Below are 13,717 nucleotides of genomic sequence, written 5' to 3'. Positions count from 1 at the left end.
GCCCAAAAGGATACAAACAAAAAGACATGTAGGGCAAGATCTGGGAGGGTTCCCGCTCCAGAACTTCCATGTCCCAAGGGATGCACTACCCTACCAAGAGCATATGTTCCTGCCAACCAGGAAGCCCTGCAAGCCTTAGTGTTCAGGGCTTTCATCTGCCAGTCTTGCATGATAGGCTAAATCCTCCTCCTGAAACTACTTGATACTGGCTTCCCAGATGGCTCTTTTCTGGTCTGGCCATCCACATTTGCCAGCATAAATTCTCAGGTGTGGCCTGGAAGCCCCAGACCAAGGCACTCCAATTACTCCAATGGTTGTTTCTCCAGAGCCAAAGACAAAGGCCACCTTACTTGGTCTTTTACCCCACAAAGGCCCTCCACAGAAATGTAGCCTGACATTCAAGATCCTAACTAACTTTTCAAATTTATCTCCCACAATATTATGGGGTTGCTATGAGTTGGAATCCACTCAGTGGTAACAGGTTTGGTTTTTGGAATACTCTTCATGGAGCCTTGGTGACACAGTGGTTAAGTGCCACTATGGCTGCTAACCAAAAGGTCAGCAGTTCAAATCTACCAGCTGCTCCTGGGAAACCCTGTGGGGCAGTTCTACTGTGTCCTATAGAGTCACTATGAGTTGGAATCAACTTGACAGCAATAAGTTTGTTTGTTTTTTTTCCGTATACTTCTCATTCCTGTAACAAATTCTGTGCTCTGAAAATAATATACCAGTCACCATCATTCCCTGAACCTACAATTTTTATTCTCTAGGCCTTAGTCTAAAATGGGTGAGGCAACATGAATACATTCAACATTTACTGAATGTTGTTATGAACTATGCAAGAGAAAAAACAATGGCGTACATAATAGCCATGATCTGCTGCTCCAAAACAATTTAAAGTCTAGTGGGACACAGAATTCCTAAACACAGTTACCTTACTATGTGATAAATACTACAGATATACCACAAAGAATGTGGTTTTTTAACTGAAGTAGAAATCTGACATGCAAAAAATGAAAGAAGTGAACAGTCCAAGTCAAAGTTTATGGAGAAAAGAATTTTTAGGGAACAACTGTCTCCTCAAAATCTCACACCACCAAACCCTTCCCCCATCTACTCTTCAAAAACCTACTCTAGGTTTTATTCCAATTTTATCTTGCTTTCCTAGCTAGGTCCCACATCATGATAAATCACTTCTTCCCCTTAGCATTATATATTTCTTTTTTAGCTCTTATTAACACACTTCAGATGTATGTGCATGTATAGTAAACCCCTGTATGCTAACGATGAGTACGTAAGTCTAGCAGTGTTACGTTCCTAGGAGATGCTTAAGAGACATTTTCCTTGTAGCATCTACCACTAACAGCACATAACAGAAAAGCTTGTTGAATGAATCTCTAATACCAAAAGGCTTCTTAAGAAGAGACTCAACCTATTAAAATATAAAGATTTGTTGATAATTAATGAATAGAGTTGCTATAAACCAAATAACCCCATTGCCGTAGAGTTGATTCTGACTCATAGCGACCATATAGGACAGAATAGAACTGCACCATAGAGTTTCCAAGGAGCACCTGGTGGAATCGAACTGTTGACCTTTTGGTTAGCAGACATAGCTCTCAACCACTACGCCACCAGAGTTTCCAGAGTTGCTATAGGAAGGATGCAAATGAACTGATTAAACTGGCCAGTAGATTTCAAAATGTTCTCAGAGACAATGCCAATCTTCTAAATGCCTGTGCTTATTTACACGCAAATGTACATATGCACATATGTGTACATATTCATTTACATGAACATGTACTACTGTTGTAATACGAAGTTAGAACTGAGACTTTTGAAACTAAAGGTCTAAACACATCAAGTAGAGCAGTTACAGCACAAATAATTCAAAGAACTTTTAGCGGTAATGAAATCTCAAAACTCTAGCATTACAATAGAACCACACAGATATAGTAAATTGTCAACTTAATTTCCAAGATAATTTAATTCATTGTCTTTTCAACAAAATGAGTCTGAACAACTGGGCATCCACATTAAAAAAATCAAATGAAGTTTAACCTATATCTTGCAATATGTACAAAAATTAAATTGAAATGGACCACAGACCTAAATGTAAAACTCTAGGCTTTGAAAAGAAAACACAGAAAATTGTTGTGACCTTGTGTGGTGGATTAATTACTTTTGTGTGTGGCCTTTATAGTCATTGTCTTGTAACTCCCAACCAGTGATTGTGTGATAGAGTAATTGTGGCCTACCAAAGGGATTGGTCAGTTTTGCCTTAAAAGAGAGCCAATTCCAGAGCAAAGAGGAGAGCCTATCACACCAAAGAAGGAAAGACCTGCAGAAACTGGAAGCAGAGACCCACAGGAGACGGCACAGTGGGCTTCCTGACCCACAGAGCGAGAAAGCTGAGCATCTTTGGGCAGAGACTGAGGGCCAAGGAGTAGTCTACTCCTGATCCACAAATTTGGGGCTTGCCAGTCTCCAAAACCTCGATAGCCATTTTCTTTACATGATCTGTGAGTTAAGACTTTGCAAGAAATTAGGAAATCCAAAGACAGGAGGGAGAGTACTGAGGCGAGAGGGAGTAATTAATGTTACAGATGATGGAGTGGTACACCAGCTTGGAAACATTAGACATTTGGGACATCTTTAACCTCCACCTCATAAGAACCAGCTTTGTGCTGATCCTTACAAAGGAATTATTTGTTTACCTTGGGTTAAGCAAAGATTTTACTTAACAAAAAGTACGATCAATAGCAGAAAAAAAAAAAAAGGATAAATTAAACCTCATCAAAATTCCAAACTTCTGAATTTAAAGACATCATTAAGAAAATGAAAAGATAAACCACAGACTGGAGGAAAAGATTTGCAAAACACTTATCTGATAAAGGATTTGTATCTGGAATACATAAACAGCTCTCATAACTCAACAAACAAGTACTTCCAGGCAACATGGAGCTATAGTCAGAAGCACCATGCCGTCCCTCCACAGCAAAGATCAGAAAAACTACGTAAAACAGGGTCACACATCAATCCTCAAACCCTAAGCATCAAATGACATAAAGAACTCAGCCAAGCACCAAACGGAATAAGAAACTGACCAAGAACAGACAGCGAGGAGCGATACATGCAGAGGTCCCCTATCAGCTACTGCAGCATGGATTCGTCATCTTGGACTCCTATCAGAGATCAGTGAACAGGGGGTACAAGAAAGCAGCTTCACAAAGCTTCCAGCGGGAGACACAAAAACTGGTAACCAGCTATATAAACTTTCGCACCTCCCACCCTTCTTCACCCCCACTTAGCCTCCTCTGCTTCCTGCAGCCACAGTCTCTTGCCCAGGAAGCACCAGTTTCATCCCAGTGTCGCTTGGATTCCACCCGCCTGCACTGGCCAGCTCCCTGAGTGCCTTTTGTTGGCTGCTGTGCTGCTTTTTTCTGCTTCTTTAGGTTTCTTCCTTACCTCTCACCACCTCCCCCTCCTTCTTCTCAAATACCTGGCTCCGTGTGCCATCTTTGCTTCTTCCTGAAAGACTGCAAAACACTGCTCGACTGTGAAACTGCCTTCTGGCCCATCCCATCACGCTGCTGGGACCCCCGGGGCTGTTTTGTTTGTTTGTTTGCTCTGATTTGTTCTGTTTTGATGTGTTTGTTTTCTTTTTCTTTTCTCAGCTTGGGAGCCCCTTCTAGCCCGGCAGTACTGCATGGTTTGGAAGCTACTCCCTTACTCTGAGAAGATGCACACGGACATCCCTGGGGACATTTCTTTTTTGTTGTTTTTTTCTTTTTTGGTTTTCTTTTGTTTCTTTGTTTTATTTTCTTCTCTCATTTCCTTTTTGTCTTTCTTCATTTCCAGTTTCTTGATTTATTCATTTTTTTCTTTTGCCCTTTTTCTTTTTTTTCCAGTTTTGTTTTTCCCCATTTCTCAGCCTCTCATCTCTCTACTCCAATAGCAAGCTTCCTTGGCTCTCTTTTTTGTTTGTTCGTTTTTGGCTCCTGTTCCTCTCTCCTCTTTCCCAAATCCATCTTAGTTCCACACATCATGATCTACCCCCTCCTTCCTGCCTACCTGCACCGTGCACTGAACATCGCACTCCCAAGCAGCACAGGCACTGCCTACTGCAACCTGCCCTGCACTGATTCCCGGTCCGTACTGTCAGCCCTGGTACAATGCCACAAACAACCCATCCCAGCAACTCCCTTTAGCTGGACCTGCCCTGCTGTACCATACCTCACTGGCTGACCCTGCCCATTAGAAAACGAGGTGAAAAGTATCCTGCCCACAGTCAAACAACAAAGAACGCACAGCCTGCCTCTAAAACATAAATAAAACAAAAAAGCAGGATGAAACAAACAAACCTACCATCAATAAACGAGGAAAATAATCACTTAATGCCCCAAAGACAACAGACAATATCAAAACATTTACAAAAACAGGACAGGATGGTTCCAGTAGGTGCCAAAATAAAACACTAGATGACCTTCCAGTAGAAGAAAAGACACTAGACCTAACTGATAAGGAATTCAAATCTCTAATATTCAGAATTATCCAAGAGTTGAAGCAAAAAGCACACAAAAATGAAGAAAAAATAGACAGATTCATGGAAAAGGCAGACAAACTCATGGAGAACACAAACCAAAAAAATGGAAGAATTCAAGAAAATAATGCAGGAACCAAATGCTAAAAACAAATTCACAACCAGAAATCATACGAAAACAACAATTAGAAATCAAAAGATAAACAACAAGATTTCAGAAATGGACAGTGTCATAGAAGAGCTGAGGAGCAGGTTTGAAACAATGGAAGACAGGATCAGTGAAATTGAAGACAAACACTTGGCTACAACTCTGAGGAAAAATCAGAAAAAAGAACGAAGAAAAATGAAGAAATCCTGAGAATTATGTAGGGATATAATCAAAGGCAAAAATCTGTGAGTGATCAGAGTTCCAGAAAGGGGAGAAAACAGAAAACAGAGAGGATCACAGAAGAATTAACCACCGAAAACTTCCCCAATATCATATAAGAAGAAAAGCTGACCATCCAAGAAGCTCAACGAACCCCATATAGGATAGACCCCAAAAGAAAAGCACCAAGGCATATCATAATCACACTTGCTAAAACCAAGGACAAGCACAGAATCCTGAGAACAGCTCGAGAAAAGCAAAAAGTCACATACAAAGGAGAAACAATAAGACTAAGTTTGGATCATTCAGCAGAAACCATGCAGGCAAGAAGGCAATGGGATGACATATATAAACGCTTCAAGGAAAAAAAATTACCAGCCAAGAATAATATAACCTGCAAAACTCTCATTCAGATATGATAGTGAAGTTAGGTAATTTCCAGATAAACAGAAACTAAGGGACTACGTAAAAACCAAACCAAATTTACAAGACTTATTAAAGGGAGTCCTTCGATCTGAGAACAAACAACATCAGACCACAGGCTGAATATAGGACACAGGATTGTACTAGCCAGATATCAACCTAGGAAATGAACTCTTAAGAACTATGCTAAACCAAAAGAATTACAACCGGGAACCAGAGAGGTTAATCTGTAAATGACAACAGCATCAGAACAAAAAAACAGGGAATAAACGGTGTAGGTACAGAACCTTCTAATGGAGAGGAAGTCAAGTGATACCAAATAATAATAGACTGGTTCAAATCTAAGAAAATAAGGGTACATTTCAAGGTAACCACAGAGAAAGTTAACAAACCTACTCATCAAAATAAGGAACAAAACCAAAATCTCAGTAAAAACAAAACCTACAAAAACAAAAGAAATGAAAAAAAAAAAATCCACAAACAAAAGAACTCAGCACAGGAGAGTAAGAGGAACAAAGAAAACGTCAGCACCACCAAAAAAAAAGCACTACAAAATGCAATCCCATTCCTAGGAATATATCCTAGAGAAATAAGAGCTGTCACACAAATAGACATATGCACACTCATATTCACTGCAGCACTGATCACAATAGCAAAAACAACCTAGATGCCCATCAACAGATGAATAGATAAAACTATGGTACATACACACGATGGAGTATTATGCAAAGATAAAAAACAATGATGAGTCTGTGAAGCATCTCATAATATGGATGAAACTGGAGGACATTATGCTGAGTGAAATAAGTCAATCACAAAAGAACAAATATTGTATGAGCTCTCTACTGTAAAAACTCATGTAAAAGTTTACACACAAAAAGAAACAATCTTTGTTGGTTACGAGGGATGGGGGCGGGGAACTAAATAGACAACAGGTAAGTGGTAACTCTGGTGAAGGGTTAAGACAGTACACAATACTAGGGAAGCCCGTACTGCTAGTACAAGGAAAGGTCACGGAAGCTCCAAAGACACTTCCAAACTCCCTGAGGGACTGAATTGCTGGGCAGAGGGCTGTGGGGACCACGGTCTCAGGGAACATCTAGGTCAACTGGCATAACACAGTTTATAAAGACAATGTTCTACATTCTACCTTGATGAGTAGCGTCTGGGGTCTTAAAAAGCCTTAAGCAGCCATCTAAGATATTCCACTGATCTCACGCAACAGAGAATGAAGAGAACAAGATACACGGAAAAGATTAGTCCAAAGGACTAATGGACCACAGCTACCACAGCCTCCACCAGACTGAGTCCAGTAGAGCTAGATGGCACCCAGCTACCACCACTGACTGCTATGACCGGGATCACAATAGAGGGTCCTGGACAGAGCCGGAAAAGGATGTAGAACAAAATTCTAACTCACAAAATAAAGACCAGATTTACTGGCATGACAGATTGGAGAAACCCTGAGAGTATGTCCCCTGGACACCCTTTTAACTCAGTGGTGAAGTCACTCCTGAAGTTCACCGTTCAGCCGGTGATTGGACAGCGTCATAAAACAAAACAGGCCTAATGAGGCACAGCAGTCCAGAGACAAGGACTAGAGGGCAGGAGGGGACAGGAAAGCTGGTGATAAGGAACCCAAGGTCAGAAGGGACAGTGTTGACATGTCATGGGGTTGTTATCGACTATCATAGGGCAATATGTGCACTGTTTAATGAGAAACTATTTGTTCTGCAAACCATCTAACGTACAAAAAAAAAATTATCTATGTGAGATCAAATTGACAACAGGAACTCAAAAAGTTTGATGGGAAGCCTCGGGGCAGTGAGTTGAGGATAACGGTGATAGAATAATTTGGAAAAGGATAGTGAGAATAGCAGCACAACTGAAAGAATGTAATCAATGCCACTGAAATTGTACATGTAGAAACTTTTGAAATGGTGTAACTCTGGCTATGTACATTCACCAAAAAAAAAAAAAAGTCCCCCAAGGTTGAGAAGGGAGAGTATTGACATGTCGTGGGGTTGTTAACTAATGTCATAAAACAACGTGTGTACTGACTGTTTAATGAGAAACTATTTGTTCTGTAAACCTTCATCTAAAGTATGATAAAAAAAATTTTAAAAAAAAATCCAATTAAAAATGGGCAAAGGATTTGATTATACACTTCACCAAGAAATAACCAAAAAGCAAACTTGTTTCTGTTGATTCTGAATAATAGTGACCCTATAGGATAGAGGAGAACTGCCCCATATAGTTTCCCAGGAGCAGCTGGTGGATTTGAACTGCCAACCTTTTGTTTAGCAGCTGAACTCTTAACCACTATGCGACCAGGGCTCCTCACTAAGAAATATGGATGGCAAAAAACACATGAAAAGATGCTGAACATCTTTAGTCATTTGTTGTTGTTAAGTGCCGTCAAGTTGATTTCAACTCAGTGACCCTATGTGACAGAGCAGAGCTGCCCCATAGGGTTTTCTAGGCTGTAATCTTTATTGAAGCAAATCGCCAGGTCTATCTCCCACGGAGCCGCTGTGTGGGTTCGATCCACCAACCTTTCGTTAGCAGAACACTTAACCGTTGCACCACTAGGGCTCCTTCTTTACTCATTAGTGTAATGGAAACTAAAACCACAATGATATACTACCCACATACACATAATACTAACAGCTAACATTAAACATCTAACCATATTAAGTGATGGCAAGGATGATGAAGTCTCTTTGGAAAACAGTATGGCAATTTTTTATAAATCACACATTCACTTCCCATATTATCCAGCAACCCCACTCCTACTACACATTTACCCAAGAGAAATGAAAGCAGATATCCACAAAAAGACCTGTGTGTTGTTTATAACAGCTTATTCATAAACAATCCCAAACTGGAAATGACTCAAGTGTCCATTAACCACATAAGGGAAAAAACAAATTGTGACAAATCCATACAATAAAGTATTCAGCAATAAAAAGATAATTATTGATACATGCAACAACATGGATGAATTTCAGAAGTGTTACTCTAAGTGCAAAAGTCAGATACAAAAGGCTAATATACTATATGACGCCATTAACATGACATTCTAGAAAACGCAAAATTATTGGGACCAATCAGATCAGTGGCTGAGGGTAGAAGAACGGAAATGACCACAAAGAGGCACAAGGGAGTTTCTGGGGTGATGGAAATATCTTAATTCCTGTTGTGGTCATGGTTTCATGTCTGTCCAAACTCATACAGCTACACACCTGAAAAGAGTGGTTTCTACTGTTCATAAATAATATATCAATTTTTAAAACTTAGCAATACAATTATCCTTCATTATATCAACCATTTCATAAACATTGTGGAGAATCTACTACGTATCAAACATCTGTAAAGGAAATGTAGTATCCAATGACAATATGCAACACTGCAAAAAAGAAAAAAGGCCATTTATTCAAAAACACCATCCTTCACCTATTAAATTCAGGGCACCAGCTCCAGGGGAAGGTTTTCTCTCTGTCAGCTCTGGAGGAAGGTCCTTGTCATCAATCTTCCCCAGCTGAGGAGCTTCTCAATGCAGAGACCCCAGGTCCAAAGGACACGCTATTCTCCTGGCTCTTGCTTCTTGGTGATATGAGGTCTCCCAGTCTCTCTGCTGGTTTGTCTCTTTTATATCACAAAAGAGATGGACTTAAAACAAAACCTAATCTTGTAGACTGAATCGTCTCATTATCATAACTGTCTCTAATCCCGCCTCATTAACATCACAGAGGTAGGATTTACAACACATAAGAAAATCACATCAGATGACAAAATGGTGGACAATCACAAAATACTGGGAACCATGGCCTAGGCCAAGTTGACACACATTTTGGGGGACACAATTCAATCCATGGCATTTGCCAACACCATAATTTAAAGGCATCAATTCTTCGGTTTTCCTTATTCATTGTCTAGCTTTTGCACGCATATGAGGGGACTGAAAATACCATGGCTTGGGTCAGGCACACCTTAGTCTTCAAAGTGATATCTCTGCTTTTGAACACTTTAAAGAGGTCTTTTGCAGCAGATCTGCCCAATGCAATACGTCCTTTGATTTCTTGACTGCTGCTTTCATGGGTGTTGATTGTGGATCCAAGTAAAAGGAAATCCTTGACAACTTCAATCTTTTCTGTTTATCATGATGTTGCTTATTGGTGCATTTGTAAGGATTTCTGTTCTCTTTCTGTTAAGGTGTAATCCACACTGAAGGCTGTAGTCTTTGATGTTCATCAGTGCTTCCAGTCCTCTTCACTTTCAGAAAGCAATACAGCACTGTGGATCTTTTGAGAGCAGTGACCTCAAATCTGTTGTGGCAGACCATAGAATGAAAGCTACATAAGCAAGATCTAAGCACCACAGTGGTGGAAATAAAGGATAAAAGGTAATTATGGATTAAGCCTCCTCTTTTCTCAGGACCCAAAGGTAAGGAAGCAAATTTCAAAGTTCAGAAGCTATTAAAAGTGACCAAGGCCACTGAACAATTTGTGTGGAAACTGTCAAATGGGAACCTAACTTGCTGTGTAAACTTTCACCAAAACTCAATAAAATATTATTTAAAAAAAAAAGGAAATAAAACACATCCCAAGGATAAAGCATATTGTCTGTTAAATGACTGCTATTAATGAAAAAAACGCTATTACTACTTTATAATTAACTTTTGATATGTGTGTATATATAAAATCCTGTGTGTGTATGTGTGTGTAATAATCATAACTCACTCGGAGCATTTCAAACTCAGTAATTCTTAAAATTTGGGCTTTTCAGATTAATACCATACGTGAATAAATGTGATATTAAACGGCCAAAAAAAGTGGCCAAGGATTAAAAAACAGGAAATGTTGTCCCACAAAAATAAAATTTATGTATTATCCTTTAATAAGTCTATTTCTTTGAAATAAACAGCATATTCACTTCATTTATAGAAAAAGAAACTGATGTTTAGAGAGCCTAAGGAAAAGAGCTCAGGTTCCTCAATTCTAAGAGAGGATTTGAAACCAGGCCTCCTGCCTACAGTGACGTTTTCATTACACCACGTTAAGACGACCCCTTTGAAAAGCATCCAATGACACAAGAATAAAAAAAAATTCAACTGTTAGCTTATTTGAGAAACAGTTGAGAGGAGCTAAAAAGCAGAGGGAATATAGAACAGTAACATAACAGGAAAAATAAAAGTCATCCCAACATACCTTCTAAGGTATCAAAATAGGGTAAAATATCTAAAAATTAAAAGATTAAAAATAAGCTGAGATGCAGCTGCCAAGAAATGGATTCTATTGCTTCTGATGTCAGGCCAGGGGTTCTAGGAGAAATCAATTTGTTCTATCAATACTATACAAGTATCTACTAGTGAAGACTAACTAGGTCATTGTTAATTAACTGCTATTAAATTTAAGTTCAGAAATAACTCGTAAGTTTGTGCCTACCAAATCTAGGCTTGAAAGGGGATGATTCACTGTCCTCATATCCACTTAGCACAAAAATAGGGGAAAAATTTTTTTTACAGCAACCCAGGAAAGGATTTCTAATACTGATAACTGGTCATCAACAGCAATAATTCTTCAGGATAAGAAAGCTGTTAAGAATCTAAAGGCACTACTAATAAATTTTTAGTAACTGACATTGAAATTTTGATTTTTGATCTCTCATAAGTCAAATATGGATAATGAATATTTCCTGATACCAAAAGTGCCAAGACTTTATTCAAACCAGGAGTTAATTACCTGCTGACAACCCAACTGATCAGCCGCTAAATGAACACTTAAGACTATCAAGTTGTCAAATGACTTGTTTTCTTCTTCACCTTCTTCCTCTGATCCTCATCCACCCCACAACCATTCTGGTTCACTCCACTCTTGATACTTGTTTACCATTATTAGTATTTCAACCCTGAATATTCAACAACCTGAACCATGACAGCTCTTAGACAGTTAAGCAATCCATCTGAGGCCCTTATCCTCCCTGCAATTCCTTGATACCTTCTAGAATGAAAACAGCCTATGTATAGAGATTAAATCATAACACAACGATACACATGACCAATTTTTTTTTAAAACTTAAGATAGTATCGCCAAATAACAACACAGTTCAATCCTGAGAAGTTCAAATTGATTACACCTTTAAAAAAAAAAAAAAAAGACTAGGCATCTTGAGCATTGAAAGGACCAATGGATACTAACAGGGCAAATGTTTACTTGGAAACTTTGCTTTAACTGCCAAATATGGAGCTGGACAAAGAATTACCAGCTTCTTCCCCTCAAGCAAAAAACCCTGGTGGGTAGTGATTAAGTGCTATGGCTGCTAACCAAAAGGTCACCAGTTCGAATCCACCAGGCGCTCCTTGGAAACTCTATGGGGCAGTTATGTCTTACAGGGTCGCTATGAGTTGGAACCGACTCGACGGCAATGAGTCCCCTCAAGCAGACGGAGCTCCCCAAACTGCAGTTAATGGTTCACAGATACAGGTATGTGCAATGCTAATGTTTGGAAGATTAGCACAAGACGTGGAGCCTTGAACTTAAAAGCTAGCATTTCACCCAAAGTTAATTATCACAACAATCATACGGGAAGTGGAGAACAACTTTGTTATTACTCCAGCGTCGGTGCACGTGCTTTTTTAAAAAACAGGGTAAAAGCACACCTCCCAAACTATAAGAAATTAGGTATCCTTTGGGGAAAATTCTTCGATCCACGTGGAAAATGGTAGATGCAAATCTATATTCGCCCCAAAGCGGCAGAAGGCCATCTTAAGAAATGAGCTTTTAAAGACGCAGAGACAATTCAATCAGATTCGACAAACAAAATCAACACACTCTAGGGAAGCTTACGCGCTCCCTCGCCTTCCCTTCCCCAGTAAGTGGTAAGATAGGCAGAAGCCCACTCCCCCAAAGCACTCAAACAAATTTTCTATTCCTGGGTCAATAAAAGATCGTCTGCATATTAAGAGCACGAAAGAGGCGCACGTAACTCCCGGATATCTGCACACGTCTGAACTAAACCCGAGGAGGGTCAAAGACGACGGAACACTAGGTATCGGGTAAGCAAAGCGGCAGCTGCCTTCAAACCCAGATTTTGTTTCCGTCCACAGAAATGGTGCCCGGAGGCAGCTACTTTCGCATCTGCGTCGCTTCTGCCTCCGCCGACAGAGCCTCTTTTCCCCTCCCCCACGGGCGGGGCGGCGCCGGCCTCCCAGCTCCGAAGGAACCTGGAATTAAGAGCCGCAAACGAGTCGGAAACAACGAGGGTCTCCTTCCCTCCCTAAAACATCCTCTCCAGAAAGCCCCACTCTCCTTTCAGTATCAAGTCTCTATCAGCGCCCCTATGGGAGCTGCTGCGTCCCCCTCCCCACTTCGCCGCCTCATCCCCATCTAACCCCAACCCCACCTGTACCCTCAGAGCCTTCCGTCCGCACAACGTGCGCCGGTCACTTCACTTCCCACGCGGCTTTCCATCCCTCACCTGAGAGAAAACTCAGCTTCTCTCACGCACACACCGCAGCGTAGGCAGCCGGCAGGAACAATGTCTTTGCCGCTACACCTCCGACACCCAGGGCTCACGCACAGGACGGTTGCCTCGAGCCGCGGCGCGCGAAAGGAATGTCCCCTTCCGACCACCACACCGACCTCCCCTACCGGCCCCCGTACACACCTCCAACCAACAGCGGCGGCGGGTACGTCGCGCGAGGTCAGCAGGAGAGTCGCCAAGATGCGGCTGCAAGGGTTGTTTTTGCTTGCTGGTCCCTCCCTCCAACAAACCTCAAGCTTAGTAAGCTGAATTGCCACGAGCGTGTTTCCCCTCACAACTACTTCTTCCCGGGCCACAGGCACTGCGGCGAACGACAAGGAACACGGACGTCCCGCCCCCTTTGCCACCGCCCCCTCTTATTGTTTTACCCCTGCCGAAAGGGCCAGGGAACCCCCCAGCACAGCATTAGCCAATCAGGCATCTCTTTCGCGAGCCGACCCAACCTTCTCGCGTCCCTTTGCGGAGCACGCGCAGAACGCCGCCGCGCTCGCGTACACTCGCGCCCGGAAAGCCGGGGAACCGGAACCGGCCTATAAGCCGGGACTAGAGTCCGCTGATTTGACGTCACTAGGAGGCTTCAGGTTCGCTGTTCCCCGAGATCTCTCCCGAACAAGAGCCGGTTCGCTGCAGCGCTGTGTCTACTGCGTTTTGAGACTGATACTCCTGCCCCCCTTGGATTAGAAATGTTAAAAGGGAGGGAATTTTGTAATTTTCTCTGAACTAGGAGCCTGCAGGTTGATACTCTAAACGAGCATAAAATGCAGCTAGTGGTTTCAGCTGTTTGCATGCTAAATTCACTTATGTTGTTTACTAACCCACCTTATTAAATGGAAGCTTTA

General features: G+C 41.3%; 1 protein-coding gene across 2 annotated transcripts in view; it reads right to left on the bottom strand.

Annotated features, from left to right (window-relative positions):
• G3BP2 (G3BP stress granule assembly factor 2) overlaps nt 1-13,182 on the bottom strand; it is a 34,885-nt gene extending 21,703 nt beyond the window's left edge. For both annotated transcript variants that reach the window (XM_023737637.1, XM_004383138.2), the window contains exon 1: nt 13,002-13,182. The gene's annotated coding sequence lies outside the window, so the exon portion shown is untranslated. The remainder of the gene's footprint in view (nt 1-13,001) is intronic.
• Between the last annotated feature and the right edge of the window lie 535 nt (nt 13,183-13,717).

This window comes from Trichechus manatus, unplaced genomic scaffold (assembly GCF_000243295.1).
Source record: "Trichechus manatus latirostris isolate Lorelei unplaced genomic scaffold, TriManLat1.0 scaffold00105, whole genome shotgun sequence".
In the NCBI taxonomy this organism is placed as follows: Eukaryota; Metazoa; Chordata; class Mammalia; order Sirenia; family Trichechidae; genus Trichechus; species Trichechus manatus.
The sequence above is the reverse complement of the archived record's forward strand: the minus strand, read 5'-3'. Positions and strand labels throughout refer to the sequence as shown.